The following is a 10391-nucleotide window of genomic DNA, read 5'->3' as shown; positions in this document are numbered from 1 at the left end:
CGAAGACACCTGAAAATCAGTGGAAGGAAAAGGCCAAGACACCTGAAAATGTGTATAAGGAGAACTAAATTCATATAAATTGTCATCTGGAAGCAAGAGCACAATCAGGGTGGCCAGTAGGGAAAACCAACAGAGCAAAGTTGGTGAAATGTCTCAAGAAAAGTTCTCCCAATGGCTCTGTGACTCAGTTATTCTCTATAACTTGGTGCCAACACTATAAATAGTTTTTTTTTTAAATAGAGATGCTTAGCTGTAGTTATTTCTGCTTCTAGAAAACAGGAAAATGCTGCTAGCAATGAAATTTCATGGTAAGAGACAAGGATAGGTAAAGAGAGACTAAAAAAGAGAAAAAGACCCATGGGGTGGTGCCTGAGAAAGAAGTTAAAATGACATAATCATATAATCATTTGCACTTTGTAAGGAGAAAAAAAGAAGAGTTTATTTGAGATCTGAGATGCATTTAAAGTATACTTACATTGTTTAAAGGAAATAAGTTTAAGTCCATGTAGTAAAAAAATTACTCAAAAGGTTAAATACTAAATTAAAATTTACAAAAGAATATAAAGGTGAATTTTCAATTGGATTTCCTCGAGGCTTTCTTTTCTCGTCATGAAACTGAATTTAATTAGAGCACTTATATTGATACCTGTAAGTCCAAATCAAGGCCAGCCTCAGAAATTTGTGGCACAAATTGAAAAGCTTTATAAAAATCTTGCTCAAAACAAAATCCCCTAACTGCCTGCCACCCATCTGGAATTCCCTGATTATAGATGTAATCATTTATTTTCACAGAATCTCTAAAAAATATTTCCTTTGGAAGTGGGGATTTTCCTGAAAGTGGCTTATACATTACCTTTCTATCAGTCATTCATTTCACAGAGAGAAAAAGATCCTCAAAGAACAGTTACCCAAGAAACTTTGGCTTAGTGAATGTTGAATTGTTCAGAGAAGGAATACATGGAGAAAGGGAGGAGTTATGGCTGCAACAAGATGGGAAGAGCCAGAGGACTATGACTAGGACACATGATCTCGTTATCATTTCTTTAAAGTCAATTCCCACTTGCTATTTTTTTTCTGGAGTCTTCTGGAATGTGCTTGCCTATTCCTCTTCTTTTCCACAACAAAACTTTTCCCCCTGGGACTCCATTTTCTTGAGGAATGAGGTACTAAAGCATAACTTTCCTCCAGTTCTTTATGTTTTATGATCAAACCATAAATCTTGTTTACATTTGCTAAGATTTTTGCCTCAAATAACTACTGGAGAACAGATGGACTCACACAATATACCTTGAGGGGGTTACAGAGCATAAGAGCTATATTAGTCATAGCTAGCCTTATTTATCTTCATCAGAACATGGCTGGGGCTGGGACACTTTGTGTTTTAAAGATTGAGTCAGTCTTCATCTGATCTTGGTTAAGCCCCAAGCAACTGTTTCTCAATTTCGTATCAACTTTCAACTCTTTCCATAAAGATAACCCATTGTCAAGTGTAAAATCAAGGGGAAATTCCAAACCAGAATCAGGCCTCTGCTTTTCCAAACAGAAATTCATGTACAGTCACTTACCGCCATCTTCTATTTTTTATAAAATAAATGAGAAATAAAATTCTACATTCTTTGAATTAAAATGATTGCACATTTTCTATATAAAATTGTTCTCATGCCTTCCCTACCCCCTGCTCTGATAAACTACATTTTTTAAAAATGTAAGTTTATTTGGTCTGTTTTTCACCTGAAGAAAAAATGAGGACACTGACTAGTACTGAGCACCGGGAATTTGGGAGTGCTCTTTGGGCTTAGTGTTACGATCTTACAAAATAATCAAAAAGCTCTCCTGCTATTTGAATGATGGGACAGCAAGCAGGCCTGAAAGCATTTGTCAAGCTCTCCACCACCCTTCCACACAGATCTGCCTTCTGTTTCTCTGATCAACTTAACCGAGGAGACCAGCCTAAACCCTGGACACAGGCGAGAAAGAAAGTGATCACCACTGCCAACTCTCATTGACTATAGTTTTCCTTATTCTCTTGTCTCTTTGGGGACTTGGAGAGAACATTTTGGTGCAAAAAAATACACAAATACATCTAGAAAGTTTACGAATTGAAAGTATTATTAATGAGTGTCATTAGCTATATGATTTCTGAATTTACTCAAACAGATATGCAATTGAAATAAAAGGTTCTGAAAGACTCACAGTATAGTGGTGTCCGCCTCCATTCCCATCTCCAGCCTTTTCTACTAAACTATTCTTTTTTTAGACCCTGGGCTGGGAAATCTTCATAAATCACGGTATGTTAAACCCCCCTTCCCTTGCCAAGTAACAATCTAGACATAATTTCTGCATTGGACAGGAAGTCACATCAGGGTTTCCCAGAACAAAGATTAATGCATGGAGATGGAGAATAAAGACAAATGATAGATAAGGATGGGAAATTCCACAGACAAAGTGAAACTACCTGAGTTTCCCTGCATTCACAGCTTCTCTGTCAATAAGAGATGTCTACATTTACATTAATTGGCAGTATGCTAGATCTGGCTCCAAGCTGCCTTTAAGAGACACGAATGTTTGCATCTCTACCTAAGTTCTAGTTCACTGATGTCACATTTGTAGTTTGAAATAAGCAATGGTGGGAGCATTGGCACAGTGAAAATCAGCAAATGCTTCAAATCAGGTAAATTTATTTTTGTCCAGCCAAATTGCCAGCACGTTGCCAATTATAATTTATATTAGAGAAAAAGAAATGTAAGAGAAGTCCTATCCAACATACATACAGTGCTCTCTCTGAAAGGAGGTCTGATGAATATCATTTTTCTCATTTTCGATGATGTCTTAGCATGCGTTATGCACAGTGAAGCCTTGAATAGTAGCATCACCGTAACCTGAGAACTTACAAATCAGAAACTCTGGGTTGGGGCTCAACATTAAAGCCCTCATGGAGATTCCAATACCTGCTAAATTTTGAGAACTTCAGCCTAGTACATCGCATCTAGGGAATCACCTCAGTTTAGCTGTGTGTGTGTGTGTGTGTGTGTGTGTGTGTGTGTGTGTGTGTGTATTAAAGAGACCCCCGATGTCAAGGTATATTTGATGTCAAGGTATATTATTTAGTTTGATTTTAAGATAGAAGAGATATGAGCAGATATCAAGGCTTATTTGTTGTCTTTTTTTAAGATAAAAAAAAATTCAAGCTAACAAGAAAGAAACAGTAATAGGGGGAAGAAAGAAAATATAGGAGAGGTTAAGAGTAATTTGACCATATTCCCTGATAGGCAGAAGATGGGACCTGAAATACAGATAATGGAATTAACAAAAACAAGGGCACGTTTTCCACCAAGACTTTAAGTCTCATTCTTTATAGACTTGTTCCCACCTCTGTCCATGTTTTTAAGAATAAGATACCTAAAATATCATCTCTGTAAAGTAAAATAGCTTTTTATTCTTTTTTTTTTTTTAGCAGATGCAATATCTATCACTGTCTATGAACAACTGGCCTGTTGGACACTCAGGTGACACAAAAAGTTAGTTGGACTTGCATGAAAGTTAAATTAAAGCTTTCTGTCACACACATTACTAAGCAAATTAATTTGATGAATCATCTTTGATATCTGAAGTGGTACAAAATTTATAATGGGCAAATAATGAACCTTTGTTCATTATTTTGTTTCTTCATGATATTTGTACAAGGCAGGTGTTATTAGCTATATTTTCTGGGTTGACGAAGGTTCAGAGATATTTAAGTTAATCAATTGCCAGTGATTGTGTCATAAATATTCCTCTATGCAATCAATGTCAAAATTTTCATACTCCCTTATTTTTATTGATATTACTGACAAAGCTGGCAATTAGAAAAAATGCTTCAAAGTTAACTTTGTAATAAGTTTAAAGAGTAGAGCCAATATAGAAAATGGTTAAGGAAGATCCACACACAATAAGTTGTCATGGAAATAATTACAAAAACCTTCACCCTTCCCAGGACATTACAAAGAGTTCCTTTGAATAATATCTGATGTAAACAGTTCACGTTCACATTGCTCAGAAGCAACAAGTAATAGAAATGAATATCTTGATAACCTTTTATAACTTTTTATAACCTTTTGATTTGGGGACCAGAATTCAGCAATACAAAATCAATAGGATTTTAACAGGCTTTATGCTAAATTCAACTCCTTAATGTGGGCACGGATCAGATCTCTCAATAACTCAAGTAAAATATTTTCAGCACTCTCAGGTTTAATTGCTTAATGTTCACAAGGCAAAGGCAAGGTCACTGCCTTGGCTACCTCAGTGTGACACTGACCATAATAAACATAGAATTACTCTCAATTTTCCCACAGCAACATGTGGTTTACATTGGAGAAAGGCCAGACTGACCAGACCACAGATCTTCTCTGCATCATTGCTCTGCCAACCATCCAAGAAGCATATTTTCCCCTCCCTTTTGAAAATCTGATTTTTCTTTCTTCCAATAATACCTAGTTTTAAAGAAATCTCTCTATTCAATAAATTAGAACTAAGTAGAACCATTGTTACTATATTATTACTAAATTATATTGTATTATTATATAAAAAGTATTATTTTTATCTAGGTAAGCTTATGCGTAAAGAGTAGAAAGTTTTTCATCTACCTGTGATCACCTTTTACCATGTGGATTAAACATGAACTACTATTCTGGGCTCATTGAATCTTATAGTAAAATTCAAATCATTACAAAACATTCACTCAGTCTTTTTTCTGTTACTGGGCTACAGCCTCAAGCAGTTTTCCCTTTTAAAGTGTCTCCTTCAATTAACAATTTTTGAGGAATAGGAAGTGATAAATACTCAATGTTACGACAATATATTCTACTTAGTTTCCTTCCCTAGTTTGAGATCACTTGAATATATCAGCCTAAAAAGAGATAATGTTATATTTACTTTGCACAAGAAAATTCACATATTAAAAATAAATGTATGTATATGTATACATATATTTATATATTTTATGCATATATACATATGTGTGTGCCTATACGGTTGATAGGTGTCAACTTCTAAGAACTCAAGCTACAAACATTGTCTAGCCTTGGCTAATCAATTTTCTGTACATGAGGAAGAGAGTTTTTTGTTTAGTGTTATATTTAGTATTTTAGTATTATAATCTCCTGGCATAGATTCACTAAGATGAAATTGCGTGCTTAGTATTTTCTAATCACTTCATGTGGATTTTGCAAAAGGAGTGCTCTTTTTAATGTATGAAAACGTGTACAAATGAAATGCTTTTGAAAAATTAACGTAGAGAAACTAAATCAACTCCAGTAGGTCATAAAGTTATTCCCCTCTCTGGTTTGTATCAATAGTATTCATAGGCGTTATACCTTGGCTTTCAAAACTTGGTCCAACATAGTTCTTCCAAAAAAAGCATAATCGAATTTAACGGTAATTGGAAGCATGAACTTGGCTAATCAATTTTACAACTTTCAACAATGTTTTACTTTCGGAAAGAATAATTAAAATAGGAAGAGTCTGTGTTTCAAGATATATATGTGCATTAAAGTGATCTATTAGAGATTTTGGCCTGAGATTTTAAATAGCTTGACATTTAAACTATAAACTGTCATTTAAATATTGTAGGCAGTTTTCTACATCCAAAATTGTAAGGTTTTAATAGTCCTTGTAGATGGTCTTGGTCCCTTGTCCTGGATAACATCTTAGATGTGGACCCTTCAACTATACAAGCTCGAAGAAGGAACTCTTCTCTTGTACTTTCATTAATTTGCAAAATCACCACTAACTTGAATGTGAAGTTTTTATCATCCAAAGTGTTTTGTTTGCTAATATAAATTATTGCAGATAGTTGTACCAAAATTCTTTACCTTTAGATATTTTAGCTAACTTTGTTATTTGGGTAGAAGAAAGGCTGTGGAAGTTGGAAAGATGAAGTCAGATATATTCCTAGGCTTTGTATAAATTCAGAATGCCTGCCCTTGTGTAACTGTGTTCTTTTTTTGAATATTTGTTTAAATGAGATGAGTCGAGATATAGGGAATAGCATAAAAGACATGCAGATATACACTCTTTCATCTTTGGGAGGAAAACTGTGAAACCCATGAAAAAAGATATGGTTAGACTGGTGATAGCATGGTGGTTAGGTCACAAAGACTCAGAACTTGGAAATGAACATACCACTGATAGTTTTTGTTTTTGTTTTAGGCGAGGCAATCCTTGGTTGACCTCACAGATTGCAAAGACCTTGTCAGTTTACAATCCCTTATTTTTTTATTTTTACACTTACAGCACCTGATCTTCCCAGGTGGTCTCCCATCCAAGTACTAACCAGGCCCAATGCTGCTTACCTTCCGAGATCAGATGGGATCGGGCTTGTTCAGGGTAGCATGGCTGTAGACAGATAGTGTGTTCTAAAATGGTATCTTCGTTGAAATGAATGGTGAGAGCTGCATGGGACAGTTTCTCTGAGGGGAGCAGACACAATACAGGATTGTTGACTTTAGGCATAGTGTTGCACAGTAGCTCCCTAAAACTAATTCGTCTTACATAGAGGGAACTTTATATCCCCTGAATAGCAATTCCTCATTTTCTCCTCCCTCTGCCTTTGGCAACTACCATTCCACTCTCTGCTTCTACGAATTTGACTATTTTTGATACCTCGTATAAGTAGAATCATAAGGTATTTGTCCTGTGACTGGCTTACTTTACTTAGCATGATGTCTTCAAGGTTCATCCATGTTGTATATGTCAGGATTTCCTTCTTTTTTAAGATCGAATAATATTTCACTATATGTATAAACCACATTTTCTTATCTATTCAACCGTCAATGAACATTTGTTTCCATGTCTTGCCTACTGTGAATAATGTTGCAAGGAACATGAGATTGCAGATAGCTCCGCGAGATCACCAGGAGTGTTCTCAGCATGCCCTACATCTTTTTCATAGTTTCAGACAGGTTTGGACCAGATTTCTATAATCTTAATTTATAATTCAAATGATAATTAACTTCTTAATACTTGTGGGCTTCTCACACAGTCATTAATGTCCTCACTGGCCTGGCACAATGCAAAGCTGTGTCTTTGGTCATCAAAAAGACATATTCCGAATTTCGTTCATTGGTCTCCTTTCTCTATAACAGGTTCTTTGCTGACTTTATAAAGGGATTCTGAGACAAAACTGTTTCTAGTCCCAGATACTCTGAATTCTTTCACTCAGTTGTCTATTTTCCAGTAAAATAAAAGAATTATATCTTCAAGTACTTTGAAATAATCAACAACATTAACAGGACTTAAAAAGATTTTACTTTTCATATTTATAATACATGCATTCTTCATAGAAAGATTTACAAACTAAGTCAAAATTAATACAGCATTTAAATTCTGGCCACCATCGGTTCATATTTTTCAAATCATTATACAGTTTCTTTAGGCACTAGGTCTCCGTTATTCAATCAGTCAGGCATCCACGAACTATGATCTGCAGACCAGCCACCTATCTTTGTAAGTAAAGTTTTATTGGAACACAAGTATGCTCATTTATTTTCTATTGTCTATGGCTACTTTCATGCTATAATAACAGAGATAGTAGTTTCTATTAAGACTGTATGGCCCATAAGCTTGAAATATGTACTATCTCGAGCTTTAACCAAATGTTTGCCAAGCCCTGCAATAGACTATAGATTGTAATGCCCTCAGCCAAACATGTAAACCAAATTTAGAATTTCTATGCTAGTTTCTCTCAGAACCCTTAGCATGCTGAAGAATTTGCATTCAAGTTGGTGGTGATTCTGCAGTTTATTTTAAGTATAAGTACAGCCACTCGCCTATCCTTTTATACTCTGTTCTGAACAGCTGGAGATGAAAGGCTGAAATTACATTTCCTAGACTCCATTTCCGTCCGGTTTCCTGTTTATGTCCTGCTAATGGGAGGCAGAGGCAGAAGATAAGGCCAGAGGAAGACAGAAGCTGCCAGCCTCTGACACTGACAACAATGGCATTTGTTAGAGGTTGCTGTAGCAGCAGTGGCACCAGGTGACTATGGACTCCTGAAGCCCCGGCGACTGCAGCATCTCCTGGGGCTCCAGCATTTCCAGCAATGCAGCAGGACAGCCCAATACCTCAGTCTACGGGTATTATTTGTGACTTCATCTCAGACTATTACCCCTTCTTCCTCCAGTTTTCCTCCCTTTCCTCCCTTTCATCTCTCTAGCCCTTCCAGAACGTTGTTACCAAGTTCCTATACAAAGCCCCCACCCCCACCATTTTGAAATACATCCCTATTTCCTTAACTACGCCCTCACTGATATTGTGCTCTTTGCTTCCTCTCTTTTGATGAGGACATATTTATCCATCACCACCCCCTACACACACATCCATTATCTAACTTAGGCTCTCAGAATCCCTATTGCTGTTCTTGCATTTTTATCATAAATTTTGACAAACTGCTACTCGGGCTTCAAGCTGATATAATGAATAGAGAGAAAATAGGCACTCAGAGTCAGTAAGAGGGACAGATGAGGATATTTCGGTGATTTGTGAAATTGTAAAAATACACTCTTTTGTTTTTCCTTTTAACTATATTGGAATCTTACCTGATTTCAAATTTAGAATAGAACATTCTGGAAATGTACAATTAAGAATTTCAAAATAAACAAATGAACAAATAACAATAGCAAAGCAAGCAAACAAACAGAAAGCAGTATTGTAATGGTAATCTCAAACCTAGGCAGCTAGTAATTCCAATTTAATAATATCTGGAAAAGATCTCTGTCTGCTGTATGGTTAATGGCCTGCATGCTCAACACAACACTCCTGCCTTTCAGCTTTTAAGTCATCATAAAGAATTAAGGGACCTAGAGGATTTAGCCCCCTATGTTTCCTGCATTACTTGGATATTCTGAGAACATTTCCTGTCCCTAATGACGTACATAAGTTTGAACTTTGGAAAATCAATTCTCATGTTCTCTACCTACAAAATTATTCCACATATCTTTTTCCTAAGAAGGATTTGGGAATGAAGAAAATTACTATTAACATGAAATTGCAATGACATTAAGAAGGTCAGAAATGAAGTATACTTTATTATATACCACATTGTATTAGACTAAAAATAATGCACATTTTTTTTTCCTTCGTGATGTTTTCTTCCTGCTGTTTCTTCCTGCTATTCTTCATATATATTATCCCGAACCATACTTTAAAGATTTGCTTGGCTACTCTTCACTTAGTTCTGAAGTACAAAAGTGACAGCTCTTTTAAAAGAATTCATTAGTACTTCCCCACAAAAAATGCAGGGGATGCTTTTACTTACCACTGCCAATGTGAGAGACTAGAAAATGTGGTAACACACTGCTAATAAAAGACCAGCCACTCTAGGGCTCTAAGTCTATTATTTTCATTTTGTTTTCTTTATAGCATGGTGTTATTTCTCCTGTGAAATATTAAAATGCAGATTTTTCACTTAAAAAAATTCATGCACTTAAAGCTAAGCATCATTTCATGCCCCTCTTTTTGCTGGATTGATTACACTTTGCACATTTACATGAAGTTGGATATTTGCTCTCTCTAGCCAGGTTGACACCAAGGCATTGAAACCCTTGCAGCACACACCTTCTTCTCTGTGTGACCTTGGGCAGGTAACTGAATGTCTCTGTGCCCATTTCCTTGTCAGGACCATGGAGATAAACTCTTAACACTTTCAGTGCCTGAAATGCTCTAAGCTTTCTGTACGTAGTAACTATGTTTATTATTTGAAAAATTAATCTCTCTAAAACAAAGAAGAATAAGAAAATCAGAAGTCTGTAGTACAACAGAAAGAACATCGGTCTGAATAGGGGAGACTGGTTCTAATCTGACCACTGAGTTAGGCCCTCAGTGTTTAGGCCTGCAAAACTGAGTTGGGTAGAAGACAAGGAGTTCGATAAAATCATCACAAAGAACTCTTCCGGGGTAAAATTCTTTGACAATAATTAATTCAAATGACAAAAAATGTGGTTTATTTGCCTTTTGGCCATTAAATGTAACCAGACTAAAGTCTTCTCTGACACAGATATCATTTCTGCCTTTTCCCTATTTCCCAGATTGAAGAAGTTCCAAAAGGATCATTTTTGACCAAATTCTCCAGTGACTGTGTGATTTTCTCATCTTAATATTTTACCCTCTTTTTTCATCTAATAACCAAAAAGAGTATATTTACAGCATATAATACATGTGGTCAAATTACCCATCTCTCTAATGGATTTACCATAAGCGCATGTATTTATTTCCAGAAAAACATTCATTTCAATCTTCAGAGCAGAATGTTTTTAAGGTATGTTAATGAGACATCACTTATTACACAATTCAGTATACAGCTCTGGCCAGAACTAGTGCCAGTATTACTGAATAAAATGCAGAACTATGCCAAG

The 10391-nt window shown here is 35.8% G+C and overlaps 1 pseudogene; it reads right to left on the bottom strand.

Annotated features, from left to right (window-relative positions):
* Positions 1-6264: 6264 nt before the first annotated feature.
* Positions 6265-6383, bottom strand: LOC111746030 (annotated as a pseudogene).
* Positions 6384-10391: the final 4008 nt, after the last annotated feature.

The sequence above is a fragment of the Pteropus vampyrus genome, unplaced genomic scaffold (genome assembly GCF_000151845.1).
Source record: "Pteropus vampyrus isolate Shadow unplaced genomic scaffold, Pvam_2.0 Scaffold172, whole genome shotgun sequence".
Lineage (NCBI taxonomy): Eukaryota > Metazoa > Chordata > Mammalia > Chiroptera > Pteropodidae > Pteropus > Pteropus vampyrus.
Note: the sequence above shows the minus strand (reverse complement) of the source record. Positions and strands in the feature narration are given on the sequence as shown.